Source organism: Bactrocera oleae, chromosome 2 (genome assembly GCF_042242935.1).
Source record: "Bactrocera oleae isolate idBacOlea1 chromosome 2, idBacOlea1, whole genome shotgun sequence".
Taxonomy (NCBI): Eukaryota; Metazoa; Arthropoda; class Insecta; order Diptera; family Tephritidae; genus Bactrocera; species Bactrocera oleae.
In genome coordinates, this window is record NC_091536.1 from 96,344,011 (window position 1) to 96,363,466 (window position 19,456).

Here is a 19,456-nt window from a genome sequence, read left to right on the forward strand (position 1 = left end):
TTATTTTTTTTTGAAATCTATGGCTTTTGCATATATACAAGCTGAAATGTTTTAAAATGCCTATTTTCATAGATTTAAAAGCTGATTTAGTTCTTATGCTTTGAAAAAGTAACTTGTTTTCTTTAAAAATTAGAATAATTTATTATCTATAATATTTTTGTTCAGCATACTCTTCTAAAATTGTTTAAATTGCAAATGAAACTTATAAATCGACATTATGAAAGGTATTGAAGTTCTTAATTGACACCAAATATATTATTTTGTAGATTGTTTTGGAATAAAATTATTTGATATTAAAATAACCATCTACTATTAATTAGTAATAAGAAGTCACGTCCTTTAAGATAAGAAGGCGGATTCCAAATGTATATTCCGTAAACAGTGAGTATTAAAATATTTTCGAAAATATTTTCTTATGTTTTGAATACTCATGAATATTTGTCACAGCTCTAAATGTAGTTAATTAGTAATTAATGGAACATTCTATCGTTCTAATACTAAAATTTCATTATTCAGTTTCGGAGTTATTTAAGCACTTTTCACATAATGTATATAAACGTTTTATTTGTAAACATAAATTAATTTGTTAGTTTATAAATTTTTGTCCTAACGTACACTTTTCTAATTTGTTTTTATTTCAGTGACAATTGCAATTAAACTAATTTCTAAATACAAATTTTTATGCTACACATAAGTTTTTGTGTTCAAAACATGATACCTTACTACACTTATTAGCTTTCACTCAGCATTTTGGGTATACAAATTTTTTGCTAATAAAAAATCTGAAAAAAATTCGTATTGGCAAATTTTCATATTACATATCTAACTCTGAAGTAGCGGTTAGCCACGTGATCATTAAATATCATTGCACTTAATTAACGCGAAAAACGGTCAATTTAGTAGTGTCGTGCGACACGTCGAATGAGTAACTTCCGACCGAGGTATTCAAGTAGAAGTCCTCTGTTTCTTCTCCTTCTTCTTCCTCTAACACATCCGTACTTATCACAAACAGAATCGAAGAATATGCACACATCCGGTAACGAAATCAGACTGAAGGCAAAATATAGCCTTCACACATGTATAGGCAGTCATCGACAGCTGCTGTCACTGCCGCTGTCTCTGCCACTGCTGCTGCCGCTGACTCTACTGCTGCCGCTGTAGGTCGTATGTCGCGGCGAAGTTGAGATGAACGGCAAAGCAGAAGTTGGTGCAGAAATTCGGTTTAGCAGCGAAGAGCGCGATGCGACAGCCGGTGCTTTTTATTGCTTTTTCCATTGTTGCTATAAGTTTGTTACCAATTAAGTTCAGCAGCTCTTGACAATTGGTATTAGAGTCTCTTTTACCGCGATTTTCTACTACCAACAAGAGAGCGACGAAAGCAACTGAAACCAACAATGCTCCAATTGATATAGCAGTTGTTGCTGGTTTTACAAATATTATTATTTGTTGCAAATAGATAGTTATTCCTTGTGAAGTTATCATGTTATCACCACCATCGTACATACACACACACAATGCTTCCTGCATTGTTCCCTCGTGTTTTTCTTTAATGAGTTTCACTCGCTGTTTGTACTGGCTGGCAAATGGCGTGTCGGTAGCTTTTCCTTTATATTTGTCATAACATTATCTTTTATTTGGAAATAACTTTGAGGAATTTATGCGTTTCACTTCATCATAACCCGTGACAACGGCTGGCACAATAGCTTTATAGCTTTTCCGCCATCTGGTGTCCGAAAGGTTTCTATTTTTACGCCAGACTTGCCAGTGGCTGTTTGCGTTGCTGTTGACACAATTTCAGGCGGAAGTAAAGAAGTCAAGTTTACATAATACGTACAATGTCGGCTTGACTGTGTGTCCACAAATTCTTTTATGTGAAAATATTACGATTTAGCATGGCTTTTTTACTCAATTTATGGGTTTTTTAGAACCTAATCTAAGACAGGTGTCAATCATTAGAGGACTGTTTAAACGTTCTAAGTCACGTTTTTGTAGGATTATATTAAATCGTTGATAGAAAACAAGTCGTAAAACACAATAATTTTGAAAAATTTACATAGTGGAGGCTTGTTCTCATCTTCATTTTCTTCTTAATCTAACAAAATCAGGCCCTTATAAAGTATCAAAAGATCTCTTGCGTACGTTTAAGATTTTTTTTAAATTACTAACGGTTGCATGTCCTTATTCTGTTTTAAGCAGTTTTAGTTTTGTTAAAATTTTTAAGTTGATTTTAGTTATTGATCGATATTATTTTTCGTTTTGTATTGCATTAAAATATTCTTTAAAGATGTCGATTGAGCTTTTTAACCATTTAAGATCTGAAAATATTCCCGCTTCCTTTTAAGTCATTGCGGCCTACAGCCGTGAATCTGACAATGCTACGCTTCCCGAACCTGCAGCTTGCTACCACACGTGTCATTACTTCTCCTTTAGTCTTCTCTTTTTGGCCAAAAGCTAAGCACGTGCCGGCGCACGTAAATTATACTGATGCATTACATCTCGTCATCTGGATTCACGGCGAGTTTTCTTATATTTACTTTTTAGCAATTTTTTTTTCTATGCATAATTTGATGTGTTGCCTCACATTGATTTTTAATCTTACATTAATGATTTTCTAGAAGTCTGACGCTTTTCTCTTTCTTTTCAACCTCTACTCGATTGAAGTATGCAAACGAAAAGGAAGAAACAACATTTCCATTTAAGGAAAACGTGAAGTAATTAAATGCATGCCAATGTAGTGCTGTATACGAGCTTAACGGAAATTACTAAAGTGCTTTTCCTAGTAATAATGGCACAGCTGTTGCAAAATATTTAGAACTTTATTGCTTTTGGCGTATTAAAATTTATTTATTTTTTAATGGAAATTGAAATAAATAAGATTGGTCAGATTCATTACAACAAAAATTTTTTTCATTGATTGGTTTGCTGAGATTATCATTTGAAAGGAAACTAGCATTTCAACTGAGGTAACAAAAGCTGCAAAACAATTTACTGTTAGTTCACAATCTTAAATTACTACTGCGGAAAAGGCATCACGGTGACTATTGAGTAAAGTAATATTTCAAATGCGTGTTAAATATTGTATATTTATCTACTCGTGCTTAGTGTCGATAAGTATAATCTGCATGAGTACTTCTCACAGCTGGTTAGTCAAGAAGTTAGTTCTAAAGCAATAATTCATAAAACAAATGCCACAATCTTAACTGCTGTGACCAAATATGAAATTTACTGCGGTTTCTGCTGACAGCACCTTAATTGCTAAGTAACCACTGAGTAAACTGAGTTTGCGCCTAGTAGCGGTTAAGTGCTTAAATGACTTTAATTCAGCAATTAACATGATTTATGTGTTGCGGCTACTTGCAATATGTAACAAATATGGAAAATTCAATGGATGATTTAATTGCTTTGAAAAAGAAAAACTCATAATTGTTTCCAGTTCCAAGTCTAGACATAACTCAGTTGCACTAGAATGCAGTTTCACATTTTACTGTTTTTTTATGTTTTTGTTTGTACTTTGCAATAATCGTTATATTTAATTTTGCAGCAAAACTTTGCCTTTACTTTTGCGATTGTGCCTAAGAATCTGCAATGACCTTAAATTTCAATTCAATACAAATTCAACTGTGGCATGGAGTTGTTTCGCCATTTTAGGCCGGTCATTAGTGTAATATGTAGAAACGGGAAAATGTATGAATACATACATATGTGTGCATTGTTGTGTGTGTGCAAGTTATTGATTTGAATTGCTAACAACAATGCTAGTTTTTTACTCCATTTACTTTTATCAATTCGCGTTAATGTCATGCGATAATTTCACTTTTACCTTCTCCTTCACTACTTCCCTTCTCCAATTTCAATATAGGTAAAACTGATGTTGTTGTTGCTACTGTTGCTACTGTTATACTGTATTAAGATATTTCGTAATACTGCATAAGAAGCAAAAAAGTTAAATCTGATTTATGTGAATCAAGCAAAAAGTTAGGTTAGAAGGTCAAAACTACGCGTGTTAAATTGACTGCTAGCCACAGAATAATGCCATGAAAGCTCTACACAAATTTAGTTAACCGAACAGAAAAATAAAATCATAAAACATCAGAAATAAAATAAAGAACCTGAAGTAATAGTAACAGTAATCAAAAACTCAGTGCCAAAAGAATCAATAATAGTAGCAGTGACCACCACACACAGTGGTTTTCGTGGTTTTTCTCCAAATTTGTTGCAGCTTCGATGGATGGATATGAATGGAATACTAGAATGACTTGCAATCGTCAATTTGCCACCGGTGGACGTTGTAAATTTCAGCAACGTTGTTAGTTGTCCAAAGGAACAGCGCAATACCGAAAACACTATAACAAAAAAGCGGAAAGTTTCGTCGGTCGCATGTTGCAAAAAACGCAGCAAATATAATACGAAAGCATAGAAAATAAAAAGAAAAGTAACAAAATTAGAACGTAAAATTGACTAATCAATAATATTAAAGTGTATAAAAGCGAATTTGCAGAGCCGATTTAAGTATAACAATGCGCTGTGAAACGTTGTTGCTATGACAGCCTTGCAATAAAATAGCTTGCATGAAAGTCAAGAAATTGTTCAAAGTTACACAATTTTGAAAATATTTTGATCTTCTTTTCATATAATTTTTATCAACCCAAGAAAACTTCTAGAGCATGCTTCTAAGTCCACGCTTAATCGTTGGAAAATTTTGTTAATAAGTATTAGGTCCTGCGGCCTAAGTACTGTTGAAATGCTTGTTGTTAACTGACTTTTCTAATACGTGGAGATCTCGCATATTCCTTTTGTTTGCGGAACGATCCCAATTGCAATTCTATTAGCAATATTGAAATATATTTGACCATTATAGTTTTCAGCTATTAGAAAAAATAAACTAACCGAATTAGAAAAATTATTGTTTCGAATCATAACAATCATGTAAGCAAAATTGTAATGTTTGAGGAATTTAATGCTATTAGAAGGTTTTATGCCAAACTGAACTTAAATGACAAATGATGTAGAATATATAATATATAATTAACGTACATATAAAAGTAAACCATCAGCATTAATTCTGGAATTTATTGAAAATTTTTTTTTTTTTGCTGCTGAGTGTAAATCTTAAAAATATGTATAATTTAAACTTTTGTTCATCATACGCCACGTGCGACCTTTTCATGAAGCCTTTTTAATTTACAATAAATACTTTAAAAATATGTACTGAAGAGTAATATTTATGTTAAATTTTATTTATATAATTAATAATAATAATATATCATCACTTAAACGCTTCCATTTTGATGACTAACTACTGTAAGCATAAATATATGTGGTTAGGTTAATTGAAACAAATTGATGCACTGCTGGAGCATTAATTCATGATAAATGGTCGCTTTGTTAGTACGTTTTCACAATGCTTTTTCGGGGGTCATTAACTTTTAGCCAAACTGAAGCAGTGGTAGAGTAAAGTATGAGTCATTATGAGCCTATGTGCACTAGTTTAGGTATAAGGATACGGCTTTCTATTCATAACTACATATAGTGTGGGTATAAAATATGCAAGAAAACCCACCAACATTTATAGGAAATTGAAATAAACACATATGGACATTTGTTTGTAGGTATGATATATATTCCATTCGATTCCATATAATTGGCATGTGCTTAAGTGACCTATTTATTAATAAATGCTTCATTGACAAATGCCGAAAAAAGTTAATGATTTCTTTGCTTGAGGCAAGCCATGTTGCTAACTGTTCTAATTTTCCTTAATCGTGTCATTGAAGTTTTGTTCTGAAATTATGGTACATATATATACAATTTATGGTATATATGTATTACGAGTATATCGTGTATATCAAGTATTACAACTTTTATTTTTCGCCCATTATAAGCAATCATTCAATTTGGTTTGGTAATCTCAATAAAAAGTATAGTTGTTGAATCGATTGCCGAGTAGCATCTCTATGATAGCTGTAAATCATAGTAAGGCAATACCCTCTTGCTTAGTCATTGCAAACGTTGGCTTTCAATTCTGCCAATATAAATTTACGTCACAACAAAAATTCATCAGCCCAAATAAAACTATCTGTCAACTAATCTGGCAGCTTATTCTCTAATAATCACAGTCGTAAAAATTGTACAAATTATGTTAAATAATAAAGAAGGCAACAATAACAAATAAAATTACAAACGAAAACTAAATTGAAATAAAAAAATGTCTCATTGAAAGAATTTATGCCAATAGTTTTGAGCGTCTTTTAAAGAAGTATATTCGCAGATACCAGCTAGTAGATATTTCCATTAAATTATTCGAAACGAATTTAAGAATTTTATACACGATATCTTAAATTACATGCCAGTAGTGTTTCGATAGGGTTTTGAACACTTAAATTCGAAACATGGACAATGGCTTATCTTCTTTCGTTGTCCTTTGTAATCATAACATATGTGAGGATTGGGACCTCTTAGTAATAACATTCTGTTAGAGCATTTTGATCAAGAAATTGCATTACCCATGGGTTAACTATGATGTAGATTTCTTGGATACTTCTCGAAGAAATGCTAACCCGACCTTGAAACCATTTTATATACATTAATTATTCTGATAGGAAAGGCTAGAGTTTGCTAAATCTTCTATATATGTATCACAATTAAAAAAAACTGTTAATACCTACAGAAAAGTCGACGACCTCTACTTCATTAATAAATCAAATGCAGAAATATCAAAGAAACACACACATTGAAACTCGTGTTGAAATTGTCGACTTCGCTCTATAAATACCAACACGTTTATTTCACGCTTCGCCTCGTGCTGTTTCCACTATAAGTGGTGGATGTATAAAAACGTGTGTGTTGTGGCAACGAGTTGGAAAGTTCATTGAATTCCGCACAAGTTTATCTTCTTCTTCTTCATTAGAGCCATCTTGTCCTCATGTACCTCAAAGGTCTGCCTCTCAGCTTCATGCTGTGCTCAAGTATACATAGCTGTTGATTTAACAAATCTGTCATACATTAATCACAGCAATGCTTTCACTTTTTTGTCAAATACATATATGTTTGTATATATAGTACATGGCGACCTACATTATTCTGGTGACAATCCTAATCATATTCTTTACTCAATGCAGAGGAAATCCAACTAGGGCATGAGATCATCAACGAATTCAGTGCGTCAACACATTAGGGGAGAGTGTTCTATTTTTACTCTGTTTAATAATACTTTTTTGGTTTTGGTGAAAAAATACCGTACACTTTGCTAATCGTTTCAAGGTATCTTTGAAAATGCCAACGTTAAATAACTATGAGTGTGTCGCACCATAATATGATTGATTGATGCGAATAAACAAGTTCTTACTACGCCGTACTTACTATTCGTTCACCTTCCGCCTATACCCGTCACAATTTCAGATCAGCCACGCTAACAGTAAAATATCCAACACTGACGATGCCCGCTAAGTTTAAATAAAAAATTTGCGTTTACCAAAAATAACAAAAACAAGTTAAAAATACAAATAATGAACATCTAATGCGCATCTACCGTTTATCCTCGTTGACTTTGGTAAAAGCCTCAGAGTGCAATAAACGCGATAATAAATTATGTGGCTAATACAAAGTGTTTGTTGCAGACACAACTGAAGGACTCCACAGCATTTCAGCGACTGCAGTTGGCTGCTGGCGACACTCCCTCTTCTCCAAGCGATTTATCGTTGTGCGCCTAACACTTTTTACTGAGTTGCTAGCTAGCCAGCCAGTCTGTGGAAGCCCCGTCATCGTGAAGAAATTCATTAACGATACGTGAGTCATCGACATCATTTTTCACAGAGAAATTCTCTATCCGAGTTAAGTGTTTGTCTATCATTGTTGCCTGTCGCTTTGGCTGATGTCTCTGTCCAATATATGTAATACTTTGGTTGCAGCCCAACTGTCAAATGCCTACACGTCAAATGCCTACGCAACCACTTCGTCGCAATCTGTCAGATGATGGTTGGCACCGATTGCAAACCTAATAACTGCAAATAGTTCACATGCCACGAAAGCGGAAGAAAATACGCAAATGTTCATCATTCATCAAGTCCACCATATACTCAGTATAACAGTATTGTTAAATGATACTTTTAATAGTATTACGTGCCCAATTTATTTATTATGTGTAAACATAATTATTAATTTGAGAACCCTATTCGGTAATATATATTGAAAAGCTAATCAAACCAAGACGCATTCGAAGCTTAATTATGTGCTTATTTTTCAACTGAAGCAATCCGAAGATTTTAAGGTTATTAACCTGCTACTTAGTAGTAGATAGAGAATGACGTATGAGGCGTATTAGTAACTAATTCTGTAGTTAATAGATACATTAAAAGCAAAATTTTCTTCTGAAATTAACAAAAAGGGCAAATAATTTAATATAAGAAACTGTAGCTGAGCAGAACTTGAAGAACAAGCTTAACACATAGTACTGTTCGCAAATACCAAAAACCCTCCATTAGTGAAATAAAAGAAAAGCTGAGAGCATAGAAAGTGCATAACTGTACACGAGCTCACATTTGACACCCTTTCTGCACATTTCGTCCAACAACAACCATAAAAATGCACTTAATATGTGGTGGTGTTTCAGTTTTCTAGACTTAACTTGGCATTGCATGTGTATAGATAAGTTTTTGCTTATAGGTATGTGTAAACTCACTAAACTAAATAGTTTGCAAGGTCGAACTTTAGCCAGACCTACAAACACTATGGCAATAGCGGTCAAGCCCAGACTAGGCTCATTTTCAACACAATTACAATCACTTACATACAAGTATGTACATGTAATTAGACAAACTAAGCATCCAGACATGCTAAGCTCAAAAAGCTAAATTGAGTGAAGTCATTTGTGGCTGCAGACAAGTCAGTTTCACCCACAAGTCAACGTGGGTTTCCATGAAACTGTGTTTATATTAATACGTTCTTGATATATGTGCAGATACTGTGTTATAGTAAGATTTTTATTGTCATTAAGTGATTAAATTTTAACTCCTAGGCTGCTAATTTGGTCTTCAGTCTAGACCAGAGCTAAATTTACGACTTTGATGACCTTAATTATTGAAACTTCACAATTAAATATTTTTCCAACTTATAGTAAAAAGGAAGCAACGTAAAATGATATGTTTACTTGTATATGTATACTTGCTTCCAGTATTTCGCCACAATATTATTTGATTTTTCAAAATAAAAGATTTTTTTCAAATTATGTGTATGATTTTTGTAAAAATTAAGCACATAATTGATCTGGTGAAACCTATAGAATTAATCTATATTCTAAAAATTAATTCTGCGTCCCGAAAAATGCTTATATTTTCCTAACCAACGTAGATCAAAAAATATTTCAGAAAAGAAAACGATTTTCAGCATTTTCTGACTTCAAAATGGCTGTTGAAAGATTACAAGTAATGTTGCCTTCAAATTTGAAATGTAGATATAAATTAAAGAAATAAATGTCTTGTCTTTAAATATAAATATGAGCTTAAATTACCATACACACAGAAACGAAATTGCGAATATTTTCGTTACCACTTGCAGAAACTTGAATTGCAATCTGTGCTCTACGCTGTACTGTTGTTCTTCCGAAAATCTTGCAATGTGGTTTGAAGGAACACTATATTTTACTCTTGCTCCAGAGAGCTTTGTATTATTAGTTATTTCATTTCCTTGAATGTCATAGCTTTTTAGATTTAACATTACATTCCCATACAATAAAATCTCGAGTTTGTTTTTAGAGTAAAATTCTATTTACTAGTTTTATTTAAATTAACGGTGGGTCTCCCCATCTATTTAAAATTTTTTTTTAAATTTTTTATCCAAAATATATATGCATATTATATTGCGTATTCAATAAAGTTTATTACGTTTAAAATTTCTTTGCACACTTTTCTCAAGTATACAATTTTATGTCATGCTTCAAAAAATATTTTTCGCATGCTCTGGCAATAGACGCAGAGTACAATACTTTTGTTCAATTAACGGTTATTTGTAACACCTAAAAATAGGCGAGATAATCGAAATCATTTGCATTTATTGCTGATCTAACATTTAGTGTAAATCCAGTTGCTAATTTATGTATTTTTGCATTTACGTGGGTTATTAAGTAAGTTTATCGCGTTGAAGCGGAGCAATGAATTTAATTGACACTCCGCTTTTTGCTTCGATTAAGCGTAACTTTTTCGCTTCGCAATGACACAATTAATTTGAATTTAGTACACGGTTAACAAAAAAATTCCAAAAATCTTCGGAAAGTTCCAATGCAATAAAAGTGTTTAAATGAATGAACCTGTGTGAACGTTATCAACAACAACATTTTGTAAATAAATTGTGCATAATTGTGCAGGATTTGCTTTGGTTTTGGGTGCCTTTTCTGTTATTTATTTTCTTAACTGTATGGAAGAGCTTAATTTCATATTAACTGCGATGCTAACGGTTGAATAGCAAGTAATATTTACTGCTTTTTCAGCAATATTCTTCTTACGTCCAAAATTGAATTGTCGAAATCGAACCAGAAGTTGTGCCAAAAGAAATTATCTCTTTTTAACATGAAATCACGCTGATACTTTCCTGAGTTTAATATGTAGTTTTGCCAACACCTGAAGGTGTTTCTCAGGCTTTGATTCTAGTAAGTTGCAAGAGTATGAATTGTTCGGTTACATCCGAACTCACCATTTTTTTACTTGTTTTATGTGTGGTTTTACATAGTTCATCCGTTGATTCGAGTCATTTATTGATTTGGGCGATTTTCGTTTTTATTACTTTACACATTTTTACTAAAATTTTTCAGTTGGTTTTTCATTAGATGAATATTTTCTCCTTTTGTTTTCCATTTTCATTCTTTTTTACTAATTAATCAAATTTGATCTGGGTTTTGACCTACACAGGTTATGTAGCCCAGCGAAATTTGTTTGTTTGTATTCGCAAATAAACGATTACTTAACTTACAACTTAATTTTGGGCGTAGTCCCGCCTATCTTGGGTATACTTCAAGTAAGTTAAAATTGGTTCTCACTTAGTTGCTTAAAACATTTCTTTAAATTTTCTTATACAGTATATTTATCAAATGTTATTGCACAGCATTTCGGCAAACAACAAAATAATTGCTTAGGTTTATTAAAAAAAATATCGTATAATATAAATATTATTGCTATTGATTGCCTCTTGCTCTCTGCTAGCTTCTTGCTCTCGACAAAAGTTGCTTAACCAAGCAAAAAGGTTTCATATCAACACGGACATACCATTCTTGTTTAATTATATGAAATTTAATTGATTATAATGCTCAACTCAACTCTTGGAAAATTGAGTGCGTGGCATGAACGCGTCAACACCTCAGCTGACCCTACCTGAGCTGTCACCGCAAATCAATGCCAAAATTAGTGCCAAAGCTCGCCTTCGTCTAGAGAAATCAACGGTAAGCAACTTAAATATATATATATATATATATTATATCAACGGATATAACGAATTATAATATACATATAATAATTATATATGAAAGAAAACAAGTTTCGCCTTTTTATGAAATATTGTTAGGAAAATAAAACTTTGCCCAAAAACGCCACACACTCCACAAACTCAAAAAGTGCAAAAGTCATTTTGTGGCGTACTTGTACAACGGAGTGTTGCCTCTGAAAATTATTGGAAAAACGTGTCGTAAATGAGTTCTCTTTGTTAAAAAGTTTAGAATTAATAACAATTTGAGATCGTACGAAATTCGAAATTGCTACATTTACATTTATAGTCATTTTCCACATTTGATAACAGCCATACTTAGTACGTGACCGCTATGTGTTACATTTTGGGTTCCTTGTCGAAGTAATCCAAATATTACAATAATTGGCTTTTCTACTAGTGGCGTTGGGTGTGGAAAAATTTAAATTATTAAGTTTTAAAAATAAAAACTTGGGGTAGGTTCAAGTATTTCTATATCCAAAGCTCGAAACCGTAAGATATAGCCAGGTTGGTGTCACTTCACAATGAAACTACAAAATATTGAAATATATCGACATGCTCTCTTCGGTACATCTGCATATACATGTATATATAAATATTCTTCTTTTTAAGAATCTTATAGCTAAATTAAGAAATTACACTCTTACACATAAGAGAGCCTTTATATGACCAAAATGGATTCCATTCAAAAATAGACTAGTATACGCTCTCCATATCTAAGAATTCAACATTTTCTCTTATTTCATCACCTACTTTGGGTTTATAAATCTTTGTACAGTTTCCCATCCATATTGATGTTCACTTTAATCTCTTTTGCCATTTTACTGACGATTAGTGAAAATATTTTGGAAGAAATCGCCACAAGTGTGACGTCAACACCAAGGACAACTTGGAAATATGAAAGTTGTCAGTGATGTAACTTCCATATTTCTTATGCATGTTTATAAACATTTTTCTATTTCACAACCACTAGGCAAACTTCTTAATATGCACTTTTATTCATCGAAGTTGACATAAAAACGGAAGGCAACAAAACCACACTGTTTGTGGCAACAAGAGAATAGTTATATACTCTGCACTAAGCGCTATTGCCCCCCAAAAAAGTTCTAGGAAGCAATTTTAATGTCTGCTCAAATTACAATAATCCGCTACATTTGTTTCATACATTTCTTCACATTTATATTCATACATAATTACACTTGAATAAATCCTTTTTTTTCGTAGGCATGCTGCCGGTTCCTTCTTTTATTTTATATACTACAATACTTCATTCTCTATTGTAATTTTTATGAACAATTTGCTAAGCTTAACTAATCTGTTTTCCTTCTCTTTTCTCTGCCTTGTCCACATGAAGAGTTGTCAGCTGTGAATCCTTATCGCTAATTAGTCCGGCTTTAGAATTATTCGCAGAGCTGTCTCTCAAATTAGCGGTTCTAAGCCATTAACTCGCCACATAAATGGCAAGAAATTATGATTATCATAAATAAGTGATTTAGACCGTTGGAAGAGCAGTTAGTAGGTTTTTGGGATGAAAATGTTTTGTGAATTTTGCTCTAACTTATTTACGCTATTTGTTCAAGTGGTAACTTTATTATGTGCTGTTATCTATGTTGCCAACAATGATTTTGCACCACTTTTTCAGCAAAAAATTTATAAAATGTAATTAAAACAAAATTGTGCGCAATCATGAAAAGTTGATTAAAATGGTGCAGTTTTATAGTAAATAAGAAGCTATAATACCCTTCACAAAAATATAGTGATTCGCTTTGAACGATTTCTTTGGAGATTACACCATTGCGTTTTCGTGAAGATACCTTGTCAAATGAAAACGTTTTCCATACAAGCACTTGATTCCGATTGTTCAGTTTGTTTGTTAGCTATATGCTATAGTAGTACGATATAGACGGTTCCGACAAATAGGCAGCTTCTTAGAGAAAATAACCTGTGGAAAATTTTAGATCAATATTTTAAAAACTGTGGAGCTAGTTCACATATAAACAGACAGGCGAACAGACAGACTGGCTAAATCGACACAGCTCGTCATGCTGGTCATTTATGTATATATTTTATAGGGTCGCTGACGTTTCCTGCTGGGTGTTACAAACTTCAAGGCATACGGAATATAACTTGTTCAAGGTATACAAATATTAAATAGTAAAGTGACGATGTATTAGATAATTATAAATAAAATTTAAAATTAAAAATAATTAATTTACAAAGAATTCTAGTCTACGCTGTAGGTAAAGCTGGGTCACCAACTCTGTTTAATTTCTTGAACTCATACTAAACTATGCATAGAAGAACTGAACAGAATGGAGAACAATTGTTTGAAAAATTTGTTTTAACCTATTTTTATACATTAGTGTTGTAGTTAAACTTAAGGTCCTGTACTTATGGTGGAACGGTTTCTTGTGTCTTTATGCACTATACTCAATAGCTTATAATGATCACTTTTCGAAGGGCACAATTTTGCTTTATACAAATATTTAAACAAATGAACTGCGCACTGTTCTGTTACAAGTATAAACTGTATTTCAGTGAGAGCGTGTTCTGAGCTATAAGGCCAGTGAAACAAAACTTTCCAGTCACTGTTTTCCGAACAGTTCGATATATTTGAATGAATAAAAATTATTGTTGTTTACGCTTCAAATCAATGACATAAACTGAAAAAGACGCACAAGAGTAGTAGCTTTCCAACACATGTTCAGAATATTGAAAAAATTAACAGTAATTGAGTTATCTCATCTCTTCGAAAACCGAACGAATATATGTTCTCTTTATTTTTTACAACCTCAACATTTGTGGGACCTGATTATAACATTATGACTACTAATGATCAGTATATGTGAATCAATTACTATATCAATTATTTGTTGTTTGTCGTACTTGTTTCAAATTCAAACCAAAACAGGCTCTATTTTATTCGACTTCAGGCCAGACATTGTTCTTTGAGTATTCCGTACTAAATTTGTGAATATATACATAAATTTACGTAGGTTTAATATAAATCGTTATTTTTTTAGTTTTATGTAAGCTGCACAATTCTCCTCAAACAACTCAACTCAGCTTATTAACTTACAGCTCAAATTTGTCAGAAACAAAAAAAAATTTCACAACTTCTCACTGTTATTGATTTTATTAAGAGGGAGAGAGAATGCGAGAGTGAACAGATATTATAAATCTGCCTCGCCATCCTATGTAAAAAAACTATAAAAATGAGGTAAATTCATTTAAGTTCCTTTAAGGGGGTTTTCTAGTCTAGAGACATGAATTTTAGGTAGTTTTTAAAGTGTCATAAAAAAAGGCATTCATTATTTTTACTATTGATTTTTTTTATCACTTAACTTAATGTTACAAGAGTACAGGAAAAAATTGAAAAAAAAATAGTTAAAAATTTAAAAACATGACAGCAAATAAAGAGGAAGGTCTAAAAAAATTGGCACATGAGCATACCCGTGATTTCAACCCTCCTAGTATTCTGAAATTAAAAAAACAGATTATCAATCTGCAATAATGTCGCAATTGTTTGAACTTGCGTTAAGTAAAAAAAAAATATTTTGACAAAAAGGCGACCGTTTAAAAAAATCCATTTTTTACCATATTTTTTAAAAATATTAGAAATTGAAATTCGAGGTATTCGAGAAATCCTGGGTATCATATTGGAAAAGTCTGGTCTGAGAAAAACGCATTTGAAGTATCGATTTCTTTTGTTTGATTATATCCAGCCGAACCAGTTTAGAGGCCGGGTCAACTCAACTGAAGCTTTTATTAATAAGCCTAAAAGGCCACGAATGTATGGGGCCAGCAAAACGCAAATACCGTAATTCCAATCAACATAACGAAATAAACTAGTTGTGAAACAATTTAACCGAAAATAAACGCAATGTGGCGAACAATTACAATTAGTTTTAAGTGTTGGGACTTGGATTTTGACTGCTTCCGAGGTAGCACTTACATACTCGTATACAAACACACATAATCCTATAAGTACTTTCAGTGATAGAAAATTTTACAGTTTTGTCATTTTGCTGACAACAAAAATCGTTCAAGAACTTTCGCCTAGAATTAAACTCAGACTCCCATAGAAAAAGAGTGGGAAAGAGAAAATCGTTAATTGTCAGAGGAAAGACCGCATTAGGAAAGTTCAAAACTTTAATTGGAGTGTTTTCGGGTAGACACATATGTATATATGTATGTATATCGACATGCTTGTATTATCACTTTTGCACTCATATGGTCTCACACGTGCTAATATAGTTACATGTAAAAATTTTCTTGCTTTTCATGACTCAACTAATTCCGCACGTATGTTCATTTCGCCTTTGGCATTGGCTGGGCGTTAGGAAAGTTAATCGTTGGGTTATAATCAAAAAAAAAAAGCAAGCCAATTTTAAAGTTGAAAATGCCTTTTCAAGTGATGGTTTCCATTAAAACTTTTTCCCTTCCACAGTTCCTTGTAGGCCTTTCAAAATAATTGTTTGCAACGACTTAATGTTAGAACAGTTTTAACCAAACATTTATTTTTTTAATCCGCAAGTGAGAAAAAATGCCTTAATTTTTTATTGTTAAATTTTTGCAATTAGTGCTTCATTACTCTTAATTGTCTTTGGGCTTATCGCTTTTGTTATTTTCTGATTTTCTGTTTCTTCTTCCTGTGTGCTTGTAAAGGCACGTATTTTTATTTTTAAAGAGCAAAGTTCATCATTCAATACAATATGCTATATTCGTACAGCCATTTAACTTTTTCTGTTTCTGCACCTTTCGACCTTTCTTTTGCATGTGAGTTTCTGCACAAGCAATGCAAAGATTTTATGAACTGTTGGCTTTAGCTTTTCCTGTCATTCTACCAGATTTATGACATGCGCATGTTTGGAAAGTTCTAAAGTGGAACCAGGATTACAGCCAGAACGCATATGTTTCGTTTTAGCTGACTGCTTGCCAATCGCAAAACGGGTAAAAAAGCAGTCGCTTTAAATAGTGAAAGCGAAAATGATTTTGTTTACCAACTTAAATATATCTGAGATATTATTTGCAAGTAAAAACAAATTTATAGCACTTGCAATGAGATACATACATACACAATATGTATTAAACATACATAGTACATCATACAGTATATGCAAGTAGCTGTATTTGTTGAGAAATCAAGGCCAAATAGGCTTTGATTGGGAGCTCAATCACCGAAATTTAAAACTCGATTTCAGCATACTATGACTGGAAACACATATGGTATGTATGTATGCAAGAGGTTTGTTCAAAGAACATATAATATTTATTTATTCACTTTCTATTTTATCCCCATCAAAGTAGTCCTCCTCAGATATAATACACTTTGCGTTTTTGCCAATGCACTTTTAAGTTTTTAGTAACCCCTTAAGCTCTCTCAGAGATTTTTTTCTTTATTGGCCTTGGCTCCTCTGGGCTCTTCCATTAGGACGATTGGAGTTTGGTTCCGATGTCATAGCCATATACCCATAATTCGTCACCAGTTATGACTTTTTAAGCAAATCTGGATCGCCGTTGGGGTCATTTTGGAGCGAACTTCACTGCCACACACTGCATGCGCAAAATGTTTTATTTGGTTTTTATTTTCTTATTTATATATTGGTTAAGTTTTGCTTTTATCGATGTAAAGCACACTTACCCACTATGTGCTCAGCCCAAAATTTCTTAAATTTGTTTTAGTATATGCGGTGACGTCAATTTTATAAAAAGTTTATCGAAACTACCCCTTTTAATAGAAGCTATCACAGTGGTGAAATACTTTGCGCCTTTCTCGATCTAGTATAACTTGTGAGATACGCAATTTGCACTTAAAAATATTAAACATCTTATAGACATTCCAAATATTTACAAATTGCTCCACGCACATGACAGTGTCACAAGGGTGTTGCGCCACTAAACAATGTGAAAAGTGGGTAAATAAATAAAAAGAAAGTTGGCTCAACAAACAAAGTGAAATGCCAAAATCGGCTTTTCTCCACGGGATTTCGACTCAGTAAGGCTAAACATATTTTAACATAGTTTTCTTTTACGCCAAAAATGACACACAACACCACAGCTACTCGAAGGCTTTTTCACTTCTATTACGGCTCATATATTCACATAGGCAACATATGGGCGCTCTTAAGCACGTGAAGCCTAAATCAACAAGTAGGTGCGTAACCTGTTTGAACAGTCAAAAAGCAAATATGTGTGCTTTGAAAAAGTTTTGCCTTACAGACACCTGTGCCATCAACAAATTAAAAAAAGAAATCTGGTTTGGGTCAGGAAGTGATTGGTTATTTGTGTTGTCCACGCGATGGCTGAATGATGTGGGTATCGCTTAATGAAAGACGCGTGGCGCCCTCCTCAGCGTTATCCAATATTCCTGCCATTTTATACTAACCTATTTTACTTTGAATCTTTCGCTTTCTGATTTGTTTTCCATAGGGGGTACTGAGGTTGTAATATTCTCTTTATTTTTGTTTTTGCCACATTCACGTCGCTCGCGTCGATTTTCTATATATAAGTATTTATTTGAAGAAGTGAAATATAATATTTAATGCTGCGCGGCAAAAGAAAACATCGATAGGTTTTGATCAAATGAAAGCTTTAATGCTTTTCTTTTCGCGTAAAGATTTTCAATAAATAAGAAATAATACGTTATGAATGAAAATCTTTGAAGCGATTAAGAAGTTGACTTTAAATGAATTTATTTAAGGAATCTGTTTGTATTTTTTACAAACAAAGCTTTTTGTAAGAATATGTAATTTCAAATAGAAGAGGACATCTTCACTCATAATCGTATTTATTATTTATCGCTTAGAACTAGAAAACATTTATAAAACAAGAAAAGCCATCGACCATCGAAAAAATGCAGGTAAACTTGTTAGATTTTTTCTCCATAAGCGCTTAATAATTCTCCTCAGCTCATATTTTTCATTTTCTATACTAACTGTTTCACTAGATTTTGTGCCACTGAATATTCGTAGGCCCTTAAATAATAGAAAGGGATTCCTTAATAATCACATTGTTGGCCCACAATTATGGCCGTTTACGACGGATGTTTTCGCGCAAACGCCTCAAAATGCTCAAATAACACTCTTTATTGACCGTCTGTCCCGTTGGAATGAATTGATGATGTACCAAACCGCGAATATCAAAAAAAAAAACAATTTCCGAAATCTTTCTGGTTTCACAATTTTCGGGTTTCTACAGAGTACAATGAACCATTTTAAGACCAAAGACTCGTTCAATACCATCGATCAACCACCGTATTCACCAAACTCAAGTTAACACTCTGTGAAACCTGTTTCGACGCGATTGAGGCCGTAAAAGAAAATTCGCAGAGGGAACTAAAGGCAAAGAGCAGGACGATGCCGGTCTGTCAAATGAAAAAGTGTTTGTGAGTTTTTTAAGTTAAATCCAATTAGCCAAATGATGTATTAATGTAGCTGAAAAGCATATAAAAAACATACGAGTTGGAGATTATATTTCTCTATTGTAGACTTTGGAAAATTGATAAAGAGAGCCTTCTAACCATATAGCACTAAACTGCAGTATATTAAATAGTTTAGACAGACAGCGAATGTGCATAAATATAAATGATTTTGTTTAGTAGTAAAAAGGTTGCGTAAGATTAGTTATTGACTTAATAATCGATTTTAATTTGTTTAATATGTGAATCTAATGCAGCATGAGAAATATGGTTACGATTAAGTACTGTGCAAACTTAGGTCGAAAAATATTTGAGCTTGCTCAAAACGCCGCAAAATCATAATTCTAACATGTAGTGTTGGAGTATTAAGCTCTTTAACGTACATACTACATATATTTCAGCAATTTGATAAAATTTTCTTTCGTTAATCTATCTGAAAGCAGTCTTACTGCTCTCCACTTTACAGGCACTTTAAATAAAGAACTGATAAAAATGATGCCAAGAAAAGAAAAAAATTGTAAGGAATCTTTTGGTTTAATACTCATACAAACGGCAGAGAATAAAAAAAAA

The 19,456-nt window shown here is 32.7% G+C and overlaps 1 non-coding gene across 1 annotated transcript in view; it reads left to right on the forward strand.

The window, feature by feature from the left end:
- Positions 1-271: 271 nt before the first annotated feature.
- The window catches only part of LOC118679917 (uncharacterized), a 61,184-nt gene continuing 41,999 nt past the window's right edge, over positions 272-19,456 (forward strand). Inside the window, exon 1 of the transcript XR_011394873.1 lies at positions 272-381. This is a non-coding gene — a transcript (uncharacterized protein). The remainder of the gene's footprint in view (positions 382-19,456) is intronic.